The sequence below is a fragment of the Dama dama genome, chromosome 4 (assembly GCF_033118175.1).
Source record: "Dama dama isolate Ldn47 chromosome 4, ASM3311817v1, whole genome shotgun sequence".
Taxonomy (NCBI): Eukaryota; Metazoa; Chordata; class Mammalia; order Artiodactyla; family Cervidae; genus Dama; species Dama dama.
The window spans coordinates 16,623,541-16,636,970 of NC_083684.1; the positions used below are offsets into that span (position 1 = coordinate 16,623,541).

General features: G+C 47.8%; 1 non-coding gene across 1 annotated transcript; it reads right to left on the reverse strand.

Annotated features, from left to right (window-relative positions):
• Window positions 1-12,086: 12,086 nt before the first annotated feature.
• Window positions 12,087-12,193, reverse strand: LOC133055377 (U6 spliceosomal RNA). The gene has a single exon (XR_009692653.1). It is a non-coding gene; the product is annotated as a U6 spliceosomal RNA (small nuclear RNA).
• Window positions 12,194-13,430: the final 1,237 nt, after the last annotated feature.

Genomic DNA, 13,430 nt, shown 5'->3' on the forward strand with positions numbered 1-13,430 from the left:
TCATCCACCCTTTCCTTCCTTCCTCTCTCTTTCAGTAAAATTGAATACTTTTAAAGTTTTTGCTTTTAATATAAATTATAAATCTTAAAACTTTAACATCTGTGTCTTTCATAAAATTGGAAAAGCCACAAGTTGAAACAACATACTAATGTATAATTCAAGAACAATTATAGAGAAAGAACGCATGTTTAATACAACTATTTTATATCCAGTGTGGTGTCATAGAACCCTGATATGCAGTTTCTTGGGGTTTGGAGAAGTCTAACAGGGCTTGATCTTCTGAGGGCTGATACAACTTAGCTGTATGAATTTTGGATTAAGAAACATCAGTGCTAATAAAATGTTCATCTTTAGCTGTCTGTATTTACCAACCTCTGAGAGTTGGTGATGGACAGGGAAGCCTGGCGTGCTGCAGTCCATGGAGTTGCAAAGAGTTGGACACGACTCAGAGACCGAACTGAACTGATTCACCAACCTGGATGGGTTTTGATGAAAGGTGATTTCTCACCCAGGGTGAGAAAACCTGACAATGGCTGCAGCAATTATAACTGATGTCCGATAAACAGTCACAAGCCAGGCACTCTGCTGACTGCTTTCCAGGCATTATTTTACTTAGTCCACCCCACAACTCAATGTAAGAGATGCTATTACTGCCCCATTTTACAGATGAAGACGTTGAGGTTTGGGTGCCAGGAACTTGCCCACAAATAGGCATGCTGCTATTACATTGCTTTGTAACCTTAGACCATTTGTTAGTGGAATTCTTACGTCGTTGTTCAGTCACTAAGTCGTGTCTGACTCCTTGCAACCCCATGGACTACAGCACACCAGGCTCAGCTGTCCTCCGCTGTCTCCCAGAATTTGCTCAAACTCCTGTCCATTGAGTTGGTGATGCTATCTAACCATCTCATTCTCTGCTGCCCCCTTCTCCTCCTGCCCTCCATGTTTGCCAACATCAGGGTTTTTCCAGTGAGTTGGCTTTTCGCATCAAATGGCCAAAGTGTTGGAACTTCACCTTCAGCATCAGTCCTTCCAATGACTATTCAGGGTTGATTTCCTTTAGGATTGACTGGTTTGATCTTGCTGTCCAAGGGACTCTCAATAGTCTTCTCCAGCACCACAATTCGAAAGCATCAATTCTTCAGCACTTAGCCTTCTTTATAGTCCAACTTTCACATCCGTACATGACTACTGGAAAAGCTATAGCTTTGACTTTATGGACCTTTGTTGGCAAAGTGATGTCTCTGCTTTTTAATGTGCTGTCTAGGTTTGTCATAGCTTTATATGGCTCTAAAAATGTAGGTCAGACTTGACCTTGGCAGCTTCCAGGCAGAGTATAGCCTGCGGGAGAGTTTTGGGTTGGCCTTCACAACGTTATTAAAACAATGTGAGTGATGTGAAGTTTGGAAGAGTCAGTTTGGGAAACAGCAGTATCTGCTACACTGAACTCACCCACCGTAGGGCCTGGCAATTCCACTCCTAACTCTTCCCGGAAGATGGTGAATACCACTGCCAACCAAAAACTTGCAGACCAGAAGAGTGTCCCCGGCAGCTCCATTTGGAGTAGCCCAAACATGGAACTATCCAAATGCCTGTCCACATGGGTATATTGATTCCTCTCTTGTCATACAGTAGAAAATTCTACACCAGTAAAGATGACTGACCCTCCTCTGTATGTCAGTATGAATCTCACAAGTAGCTTTGAATGAAAGAAACTAGGCATGAAAGAATATACACTGATTGATTGCTTTCATAGAAAGGACTAGAAAGGCAACGCTAACCTGTGCTGATGGAAGTCAGAATTGAGGTTACCTTTTCAGAATGAGAGGAGAATGTAATCATGTGATCAGTGAGATGGAGCGTGAGAAGGGGTTTGGGTTGCTGGCGGGGTCCCCGACTTCTCTGAGTGGTGGTTACATAAGTCGATTTGCTTTGTGGAAATTCATGAATCTCTGTGCTCTTTCTCTTTTTTTTTTTTTTTTTTTAAAAACGTAGCCCTATCATTTTTTGGAGCAGCTTTGTTTGAGATATAAGTTACATATCTAAAATCCACCCAGGAACCGTGTAAAATTCACTGGATTTAGTACATTCACAGAGTGTGCCGCCACATCTAATTCTGAAGCATTCTCATCTACGCCAGTGGCAAGCTGGGTGCTGCCTGCCGTCACTCCCTGTGGACCCCCACTCTCAGCCCCGGGCACCCAATAATGTGCTGTATGAGTTACACACTCTCTTTTATTGGCTCTTTTATAAATTGAGGTAGAGTTGATTTTCAGTGTTGTATTGGTTTCAGGTGGACAGAAAAATGACTCAGTTGTGTATGTGTATGTATATATGTGTAAAATATGTATGGTTTTTTTTCAGATTCTTTTCCGTTATAGGTTATGACAAGATATTGAATATAGTTACCTGTGTTATACATCAGGTCCTTGTTGGTTATCTATTTTTACATATAGCAGTGTGTATCTGTTAATCTCAAACCTCTAATTTGTCTCCCAACCCCTACCTTTCCTGTTTGGTAACCATCAGTTTTTTTTCTCTGTCTGTGAGTGTTTCTATTTTGTAAGTACATTCATCTGTATCATATTTTAGATTCCACACATAAGTGATATCGGATGATACTTGTCTTTCTCTGTCTGACTTGCTTCATAAGTATGCTAATCTCTGGGTCTATCCATGTTGCTGCAAATGGCGTTATTTTGTTCTTTTTATGGCTGAGTAGTACTCCATTGTATATGCATACCACATCTTCTCTATCCATTCATCTGTCAGTGGGCATTTAGGTAGGTCTGTGTCTTGGCTGTCGTAAATAGTGCTGCCATGAACATTGGGGCACATGTATCTTTTTGATTTTAGAGTTTTTGGTTTTTTCAGGGTATATGCCCAGAAGTGGGATTGCTGGATCATATAGTAGTTCTATTTTTAATTTTTTAAGGAACCTCCTTCCTGTTTTCCATAGTGACTGCACCAAGTCACATTCCTATCAGTAGCGTAGGGGGGGTCCCTTTTCTCTACACCCTCTCCAGCATTTATTATCTGTAGAGGGTTATAGACTCTAAAGTGTACATACAGTTATATTTAAATGAAAGCGTTGCTGAAGTAGCCGGTGTACCTGGAAGGATCTGCACTGAGCCCCTAGCTCCTATGGTCTTACACTTGCCTGTCCTGTACATTATATCCTCTGCCTGCGTGCCACAGGCATTCAAATCCCTGACTTCGGGAGCAGAGTCTTGAGAGTGTTTTCCAACTGGAATATCTCTTGTTTCTCATTTCTTTTGCCTGAGAGCAGGTCTGGGTCACATCATCCTTTAATTTAGACGACACAGCGGAGATGTGTTTGACGGCCAGATGTTGAAGTGGGTCAGGTTGCTCTGTGTCCGCATCAGGGCCCTCCCCGGACAGCAGGTGCCCATCTGGAGACTCCTTCACTGACTTCTCTGACTCCACTGCCCCTGGGCTGCTGCTCTGGATGAGAGAGACGTCAGTCTCCTGTCCCCTCCCCATTGTGCCAGGTCAGTAGGATGGGAACCCAGCACCAGGCTGGTCTCAGAAGGGCAAGACAGTGGAGGGAGCAGAGAGCTGTATGTCTGGGCCACTGGAGGATATGAGAGTGCCATGGACTTGAGTCCCCGTGGGTGGGGAAGAAAAGTCAGAAGGGACGGGTTGTTCCCTTGGCTGGTCGAAATTGGCAATCAATCCCTGACCATCTTCCTTTGCAACAGACATGGAAGGTAGAAACTTCTCTCATTTCTCAGGTGGGGAAACCAAGGCTGATAAGGTGAACCAGATGGCTCAGTGGTAAAGAATCCATCTGCCAATACAGGAGATACAGATTTGATTTCTGGGTTGGAAAGATCCCCTGGAGAAGGAAATGTCAACCCACTCCAATATTTCTTGCCTAGGAAATTTCATGGACAGAGGAACCTGGCGGGCTGCCGTCCATGGGGTCACAAAGAGTCATGCTGAGTGATTGAGTACACACACACACATACATACATACATACATACATACATACACACACAAGAAACCCACCCAGGGACTTAAGACAGCAATGATTTGTGATTTTCCCACAATTCCGCGGCTGGGGTGCAGCTGGATGGTTCTACTGGTCTCCCCTGAGCCCAACTGTGCAGCCTGGAGCTTGGCAGGGAGCTCAGCTGTGGCCGGAGCGTCCAAGGTGCCCTCATTTGCTGGGGCATCTCTCCACAGAGCCCCTCTTTGGGAGGTAGTCTAGCCTGGACCTCTTCAGAGCGTGGCAGCCAGGCTCCAAGAGAGAGGGTGAGAGCTGCCAGTGGTCTGTTGGTCAGACCAAGCCATAGCCCAACCCAAGGTGAGTGGAACAGGCACCACTTCAGGGTGTTGGGAGTGGCACGTGCTTGCACAGTGTGGGGGTTTCCTGGTGGCCTGATTGGCCTGTGTCTTCCACAGAGGGGATTTGTGGTGCAGATGTTAGGGGCTGTACTTGGAGTACCGGCTGGGTGGGAGCCCAGAGAGGGAACAATGGACTTTGGCTGGGGCAGAGAAAGAGAGAAGGCTTTCTGGAGGATGTGGGACCTCGTCTTGGGTGGCTCCTTAGTGCAGTGATTGAGAGGAAGGCTCTGGAGTCATACTGCCTGGATTCACATCCCAGTTTCAGTTGCCAAGAGTTTGGACCAGTCACTTGAGCTCTCTGCCTCAATTTCCTCATCTGTGGAATGGGCATAACAGTCATCCTTGCTTCACAACCCAACAGGATATTTCTGTAGTGCGCTCAGCTCTCTGTCCAGCACATAGTGAGTTCTCAGATGTTAGCTGCCCTTGCTGTTACTGTGGTTAAAATCCCGGTGATAATGTGACGTTGACGGTGTGGAGGATTATCCAGACTAAGAGGTATAGGAACAAGGGTGCTAAGCAGAGGGAGAAGTCTCTCCTCAGTCCAAGAGCTGAGAGAACCTGATGCCCAGAAGGAATGGAAAGGAAGCTAGTATAGCAGATGGGCAGAATTTGGGGGGATGGTGGTCACAGGCTGGAGAGGTAGGTGGGGGTAGACCAGAAAGCCTTTGTGAGGCGAGGAAAGGATTTGAGGATTTTATTTTAAGGGTAGCAGAGACCCATTGGAGCAGGGCCCTGATGGGGCCAGGGTGATGCTTTGTGGTTTGGCTGCAGTGGTGGGAGTGAGCAGGGATGGGGTGGGTCAGTGAGTGTGGGGGCCTCTACCTCATCCATGGCATAGGGAAGGCGCAGGGGGCCTGGCGTTGGCAGAGAGGATGGTCAACTGGGAGGGCTTCAATGCTGCAGTATCATGGGTGGCTGACACTCGGCATTTGACAGAACTCGAAGGATGGAGGAGAGGGCAGCCTCCTGAGTCTCTGGTCTGGGGGTTGGGGTGGATCCTCTGAGGACCAGCTTGGGCAGGGGATGATGACGGCTTCAGTTGTGAAGATGCTGTGTTTGGGGGACCAGTGGAGCCTCCATGCCCTGACAAGTGAGCTTCTATTGGTAGATGGAAGGACGTGTAGATGGAGAGAAGAGATGCCCGTGTGCGGGGTCAGGAGGACAATGTGCATGGGGCTTGGGGGCCTGCAGCCTCAGGCTCTGTCCTCAGACAGGAGAGGAATTCCTTTGATGGCAACACAGTGGGCTTAAGGCCCAGGAGCACAAGGATGGTGAGAAATGAGGCTGGAGAGTCACGCCAGGACCACGACGTGAAGGGACTTGGAGTGCCCTGGAATTTGCACGTGTGTTGAGAGCCGCAGATTACCCGCTGAGGGCTTTAAGCAGAGAAGTGATGTGAGAAAATCTTTTTTGTTGTTGTTTGGAAGGAAGCCAGAGCGCAGAGGGACCCCCGCTGGTGGTGGGAGAAATTAATGCTAATGCTTTGAACCCAGATTATCAAGCCCTGTGATAAAGCCGCTAAGTCAATACTGGGCGTGGGGAGCCAGGCATCAGGTGGGGAACTCATTAAATATAGATATTTGCCCATGAGTTAAGACGATTATGGAGTCTGGTTCCAAGGATTAGAGGCGCAAACAGCCTGTTGACTTCTGTCCCTTGGCAACAGAAGTCCTCGTCAGAAAGGTGTAGAGCAGCTGGGCCCCCCTTCAAACACAGAAGGGAGTTATTTAGCATCAGCACTCTCCAGCCAGATTAATCTGGCAGCCACCTCATGGAGATTTCACATCTTTCCTTCCTTCCATCCATCTGCTCTTCTTCCACACCATTCACTCATCATCCCAGCCATTCCTCCCCCTAGCTTTCCTTCTCTCTCTCTCTTTCTATTCCACTATCCTCCTCTCATCAACCCATCCTTTCTCCCATCCATCCACCCAGTCTTCCAACCACCTATCTGTTCCAATCAGCTCTTCCATTTTTCCTTTCATATGCCAATTTCCCACCCATCCATCCTTCTATCCAGCCATCATCCCTCCATCCATATCCATCCATCCATCTACACTTCCTTCCCTTTACCCACTCATTATCCTATCCAATCATCCTTCCATCTTTCCTCCCATCCACCTAGCCTTCCCACCCAAATGGATGTTTATCCATCACCCATATTTTCATCCACCCACCAATCTGTCCATCTATCCATCCTTCCATCCAGCTATCTACACCATGATGCTTCCATCCTTCTGTCCATCTTTTCATCCATCCATTTCCCCATCCACCATCCTTTTGTCTTTCTTTCATCCAACAGTCTTCATCCATCCATGTGTCTCCATCCATAAGTATTTGGATGCCTGCTGTATTCCAGGTTCTGTTCTGGGCACTCAGAAGTGACCAGCATGCAGGATAGATGAAGTCTCTTCACTCATGCAGCTGACCTTCTTGAGCAGGAGACAGGTAGTAAACAAAGGTTAAAAAAAAAAAGAGAGTGATGGATGCTAGAGACATCCTGGACATCCATCCAGTCTATGAGATTGACTGGATGACTGCTTTCGGTAGAGTAGTTGGGAAGACCTGTCTCTCTCTTTTTCTGAGGAGGTGATATTTAAGCTGCAACCTAAATGGTCAGGGGACAAACATGAACACTGTTTTGGTGGTGGGAGGAGAGCATTCTAGATGGAGAGGGTAGCAAATGAAAAGGCTTGGTCCATGAACGAGTTTGGTGTGTTTGACAGACAGCACAGTGGTGGGGTTGGGAAGGGAGAGGCCAGCAGACAGCAGAGGGTGATGACCTGCAGGAGGATGGGGCCAGGTCCCAGGACTCTGGACGCCAAACTGAGAGGTACAGAGAGAGGTCACCCCTGGGGAGAGTGACCCGACCTGACCATGTGAGTGTCTCCAGCCCCGTCTTCCCTGCCTTTGTCCTATATTATTTTCTTACTGCTGCTCTAACATGCTACCACAAATTAGTGGCTTAAAGCAACACAAATTATTATCTTACAGCTCTGATGTTCACACGTCTGAAGAGGGTTTTACGGAGTTAAACCAAGGTGAAACAAACACACTAGGCATCCTGTTCCAGAACTCGTTGTTACCTCTTGGCAATATATTAGGAACGTTTTCCCAAGTCAGTAAGCAGACCAATGCCCCGTTTCAGTAGCGTGTGGAATCCCAGTGTCTAAATACATCTAATTCTGTTAACCGAGTAGGGGGGACATTTGTCCCCCTACCCCATTCCCATGTTTTGCAGTGATACACAGTGCGGTGATGGGCTCCCTTGAACAGGCATCTTTCTGGATTCATCTTTATTGCTGGTTGCTTAGCATCCAGGCAGAGGGACTAAAGTCGGACCAGTCACTCTTCAGTGCAAAACACCGAACTTCTTTCCCCAGCAGTGGCAGGCTGCTTCCAGCAGGGGGTGTCGTGAGTCAGCCCTAGAACTGTCCTTGACACCTGGTATTCGCTTCATAATTAATGATAGGTTCCAGTCCCCGCAGAGTAGTGCCCGGGGCCCCTAACTTTCTCAGGGTCTGTTGGCAACTCTGAAATCTATTGGAGATTTCAGATATCTCCCTCCTCCCTTCTTTCCTTCCTTCGGTCTCTTTCTTTCTGAAGATTTCATTATGCTCACTTCCTCTACCCATCCTGGACCACTTTTCTGAGACTTCTATTAGACATGTTTATCAAGAACTGGAGATGTCACTCCTCAATTTCTGGAGGGCTGGAACAAGTGTGAAGGGGCATCGCTGGAAGCAGACTGCTTGGTGCTTGCCTCTGCGGGGTCCTCGCTCAGTGAGCAGACGACCCTGGAGGCAGGTAGTAGGAAAGATGCTCTGGTTGAGGGGAGGGGGGTTCATGGCTCTTGGGGGTAGGGGCTGAGGCCTCATGCATTTGTCCTCCAAGGAGCTGCCACCTCCTCCTTTCCCCAGCCCTGGGAGGTCTGGGCTCTGACACTGGACAGTAGGGTTTAGCTAGAAGCAGGGAAGGGCACTGGGGGAGAAGGCAGGACACCAGGAAGCCACGTTGCCAAGCATGTATCTGGGCTGCTTGGGCATCAGACACAGGGCACACACTGGGATTTCACCACCAAGAAGATGCTTGGGGAGGATCCAGATTCCTGTGCAGTCCCTGGGAAGCAGAGCAGAGTGTGTGGACCCTTCTACCAGCCTCCAGGGGAGAAAGTTCTCCTGGGCTGGCCCAGGGTGACCCAGGGTACAGGAGCTGGGCATTGTGTCAAAGGGGAGTTTTTGGGTCAGGGAAGCTGGGGCCTATGTGACTCTAGGTACTCATGTGTATGTTGGGAGTGGGAGATATATGTCTTGGGCCATCAGGTGACTTGGGACTCATCTCCATGTTCACGTGTCAGGGCAGCAAATGGCAGAGCCCTGGTGACAGTGTTCTGATTATGATGGAGCCACCTCAGCCCTTGACTGGCTGGGTGACCCTGGGCAAGCTACCTCTGAGCCTCGGCTTCCCCATCAGTGACATGAAGCTGATGATAGTACCTGCCTCATAGAGTTATCATCTGCATTGAGCATATGACGTTCTTGGCTTAGAGTAAGACTGCGTAAGTGTGATTATTGTTATTGTTATGCTTCCGTCTGGCTCAGACGGTAAAGAATCTGCCTGTAATGCAGGAGACCGAGGTTTGATCCCTGGGTCAGGAAGATCCCTTGGAGAAGGGAATGGCAACCCACTCCAGTCTTCTTGCTTGGAGAATTGCATGGACAGAGGAGCTACAGTCCATGGGGTTGCAGAGTCGGACATGAGTGAGGGACTGATACTATAGTTATCACTGTCCATACCGTGTACACAAAGTTCACAAATTTCCTGTCCCGGGGCTGAAACTGCCAAGAATAAGGGGTGTGGGTAGCAGTGGGTCACAGGTTCTGTCACCTTTGAGTGCTTGGCTGCTTCCTCGGCCCCCTATTGGGCTGGGTGTTGGGCACCCGCTCTGCACAGCCCCCTTCATAAAAGCTTTCAGCTTCGGTCAAGAGTGCAGCTGGTCCCTCTGACGTTGACGCACGTCTCTCTGTGTCCAAGACGTGCTCATCAGTCATTCACTCCTGTCTCATTTCCTGTCCTTCTGGCTGATCTGCGGTCGCGTGAGATCATTCCCCAGATTTTTTTTTTTTTTCCCAGTCGCCTTTTGTTATGTCCCTAGATCACAAGCACCATGAATGTCAGTTATTTAGACCAACTTTCCAATTTTCTATACAGATCACCATGATTGACATGTAGTAAAAACACTGTGTGTTATATTCTGTACAAAGTCTTTATAGATTTTTGTAAAGTTTGTGCACCAGTCCTGTGGGGCAGAGGCCATTACGGTGCCACTTGGTGGTGGGGTGTGTGTCAGAGCGTGGGTGCATTTGCGCTCCAGGGGACATGTCTGGGAAGTGGCAGAGCTGGGGTTTGAACCCAGGGCCATGGTCTTAGTAGTAGGCGATCATTGTAGACAAATTGGAAACTATAGATTAGTAATAAAGGGGCTAAAATGAAATCCGCCCAATTTTGCCATCCAGGGAAAGCCAGCATGAGCATTCTTTTTGTTTTGGCAGTGATAGTCCCTCTTTTATTTCTAGTTAACGTAACGTTTGTCATATTGATTTTTCTTCATTAGTCTCATTTGAGACTTGTCAATTTACTGATCCTTTTAAAGAACAAATTATAATGTCATTAATTTTCTTAATTACTTTTATGTTTTTAATTTTATTAATGTAAGCTTTTCTGTTTATTTTTATGATTGACCCTCTCTCCCTCTTGCTTTAGGTTAACTGTGTTCTTTTTTTTCTAATTTCTATAGATATAAACTTAAATTATTAACTTGAGATGTTTCTTTTATTCTAATATAAGTGTTATAAATATGCCTTTAGGCACTGCTTTAGCTACATAGTATATATTTCGATATGTGGTATTTTCATTTTTATTTGGATCACAGTACTTTCTTAAGACCTCATCTTTGACTCATGGATTATTTAGAAGTGTTATTTAATATCCAGGTGTTTGAAGATATTTCTTTTGTCTTTCTTCCATTTATTCCTATTTCAATTCCATTATGGTCAGAGAGCATACTTTGTATGATCTGATGCCTTTTAAATGTGTTAAGGTTTATTTTATGATGTAATGTATGGTTTATTTTGCTGAAAGCCCCATCTGCACTTGATAAGAATATGTATTCTGTTATTGAATGGAGCATTGTACAGTGTCTTTTTGTTGTTTAGTTGCTAAGCTGTGTCTGACTCTTGCAACCCCATGAACAGTAGTAGCCTGCCAGGCTCCTCTGTCCATGAGATTTTTCAGGCAAGAATACTGGAGTGGGTTGCCATTTCCTTCTCCACACCAAGCGTGTGTGCGATGGGAGAGCCAAGGCTGTGGATGGTGTCACTGTCTATCCGGCTTGGGGCCTCCTTCCTGCCCCCCTGACATGTCACACATCACTGTGGCTTGCTGGAGCTGGGTGGCCCCAACACCACAACTCTGGAACCCACCCCCTATCTATTTGCATTTATTAATATGCTTGGGGAGACTTTGTTATGTTAGGTTCAAAGAGTGACCACAGTCTTTGGGAGGAAGAGCTGTCCCAGAGAGCAAAGAGCCGGAATTGCCTGGGGGTCAAGGAGGAACAAGCCTAGTGTGTGGTCCCTGGAGCCTCACAAGGAGCCTGCTCTCCAAGAGAACTCGGAACTAGAACATGGAGTTAGCACAACTGGACAGAATTTCCTTATTGTCCTGATATGCAAGGCAGAGTCATGAGGTCCCACATAGCATGGCTGAGAACTGTTTCTTGGTTTTGTTCCACAGAGTAAAAACCCTTTGGCATGTCAGTTACGTTATGATGCTTACAGCAAACCAAGCAGGTGCTCATCTCAGGGCCTTTGCACTTGCTTTGTCCATGGAAAATGCCTTGACCTTCTCTCCATACAGGTGATTCATTTTCATCACTCTGATCTTGGCTAGGATGTCACCTGCTCAGACAGACCTTCCCTGCCCACCTCCGAATCATTCCCCCTGCTCATGATTGCTTTATTGTCTTAATAGCACCCACCACCCTGAGATCATCTTGTTCATTCATTGGTTTCTTGTTCTGATAGGGGGAGCAACACTCCCTCTCTTCCTATGAGAATGCAGGCTCCCCAGGCCTACAGGAATACCTGGTACACAGTAGATGCTCAGTAAATACGTTTAACAAATGAATGGAAAATTTCTGCCACTGTGGTTTGGGTTCTGTCAGCTTTTGATCCAGTTAGAGGAAGCAAAAGAGGAGAGGCAGGGATTGTGTGTGTGTGTGTGTGTGTGTAAGGAATGGGGGCTGTTTTGTAGTGACTGCCTGTCTACCTGTACTTGATGGGCCTGTTTCCCCTAGAGCCATCCTCCTCTCCTGTGGGGGACTCTACAAGGGGACTAATTCCAGTGGGCAGCCCACCCCCAGCTGTCGTGTCACTGGGCTCCGCCAGTGGGAGGCCCTGATGGAAGGCGGGAGGGCAGGAGGCAGAAGCAGGGGAGAGGGGTTTCTCCCCATCTCTACACTAGGAGCAGGGCCCTGAGCAGTGGCTGTGTCTCCTCTGTGGTTCCGGCATCACCAGGCATCATCCTCCTGTGACCACATCCCATCTCCATATCACCTCCCCCGGGTGGGAGGTGATTTGTCTCCAGGTCACTTCACTGTCCCTTGTTCGGCTTTTTCTTTTTCTTCCTTCTTTTTTTTTTTTTTTCTTTTAAAAATATGGAACGCTTCACGAATTTGCGTGTCATCCTTGCGCAGGGGCCATGCTAATCTTCTCTGTATCGTTCCAATTTTAGTATATGTGCTGCCGAAGCGAGCACCCTTGTTCGGCTTTTCAGCCCTCCCGTAGTTTGTGTGACCAGGTCCCGGCATTAATTCACCTGCTTTAAATGTGCATCATTGTTTCCGTCTTCCTGTGATACAAAAATCCATGCCTCTGCAATAAGAAAAATAGTTGAATAAGAGCCAGAAAGGTGGCTGGGGGTTGACTTTTGAGGAATGGATGCAGAAGAAGAACAGGACAGGGGCCCCGAGCAAGGCTGTCACCTTTCCTGCCTGCTGGCCAGAGCTGGGACCCCACATGCCCAGCCAGGCAGAAATCACTTTCTAAATGACTATTCCCATCGCACAGTGATTCATGGTAGGACGGCATGTTTCTGCCAAGCGACAGATTCATGTGCACCAGGCACTGCTTAATAAGGGTCAAGGATTCTTTCCATCTCTTTTTTCTTTACCCTGCTGTCAAGCTAGAGCATTTTCCAAGGTCCCTGTGGGGAAGGGCAGGGTGCCCTGCTGTGTCCACGTTGACTACTCCCCACCAAGTGGCCCGAATCACTGACCCCCCCCCCCCGCCAGAATGGAGACGCAGAGGAAGGAAGGAGGGGTTTGCATGGAGTCATCATGTGGGTTTTGACAGTGGTATCCCTGTGGCCAAATGGAACCCCACCAGTTTCCCTCTATCTCTCAGGGGGGCTCCTGGCTCTTGGGAGCTGCTGGCTGTCAGGCAGATCAGTGTCCTCAGCTCTTGGGAGATGCTGGATGTCTGCAGAAAACCCTTGCTCAGCCCACGCTGAGGCTTCTCCCCTGCCAGGGCAGCACCATCACGCCTCCAGGAAGTAGGCTGGCCGAGTACCCAGGCAGACCTGGGTTCACATCCTGCTCCTGCCAGTTGGAATCGGGCAAGTGTCTTCACTTCACAGCCTCAGTTTCCCCTTCTGCTGAGTGGGATAACGTTGTGGTAGCTGCCTCAGAGCGCTGGTCTGAGGATTAAGGACAGGCCTACATAAAGTGCCTCTCACAGAGCATGGCACGTAGTAGGTATGTGCCTACTCAAGAAATGTGAGTCCCTACTCTCTTTCCCCTGTAGCTTCTGCTTTCACAGATGCTCATCAGCCAGATTAGACAGAAACTTGGTTTTTATCCATCAGAATGTATGCAGCAGTCACTAACAAATAGCTCCAACTCTCCTGGCTTAACCCTGAGGAAGATTAGCTTGTCCCCTGTAATAAGAAGCCCAGAGGTAGGACAACTCCAAGACTGACTAAATTCAACAGCTCA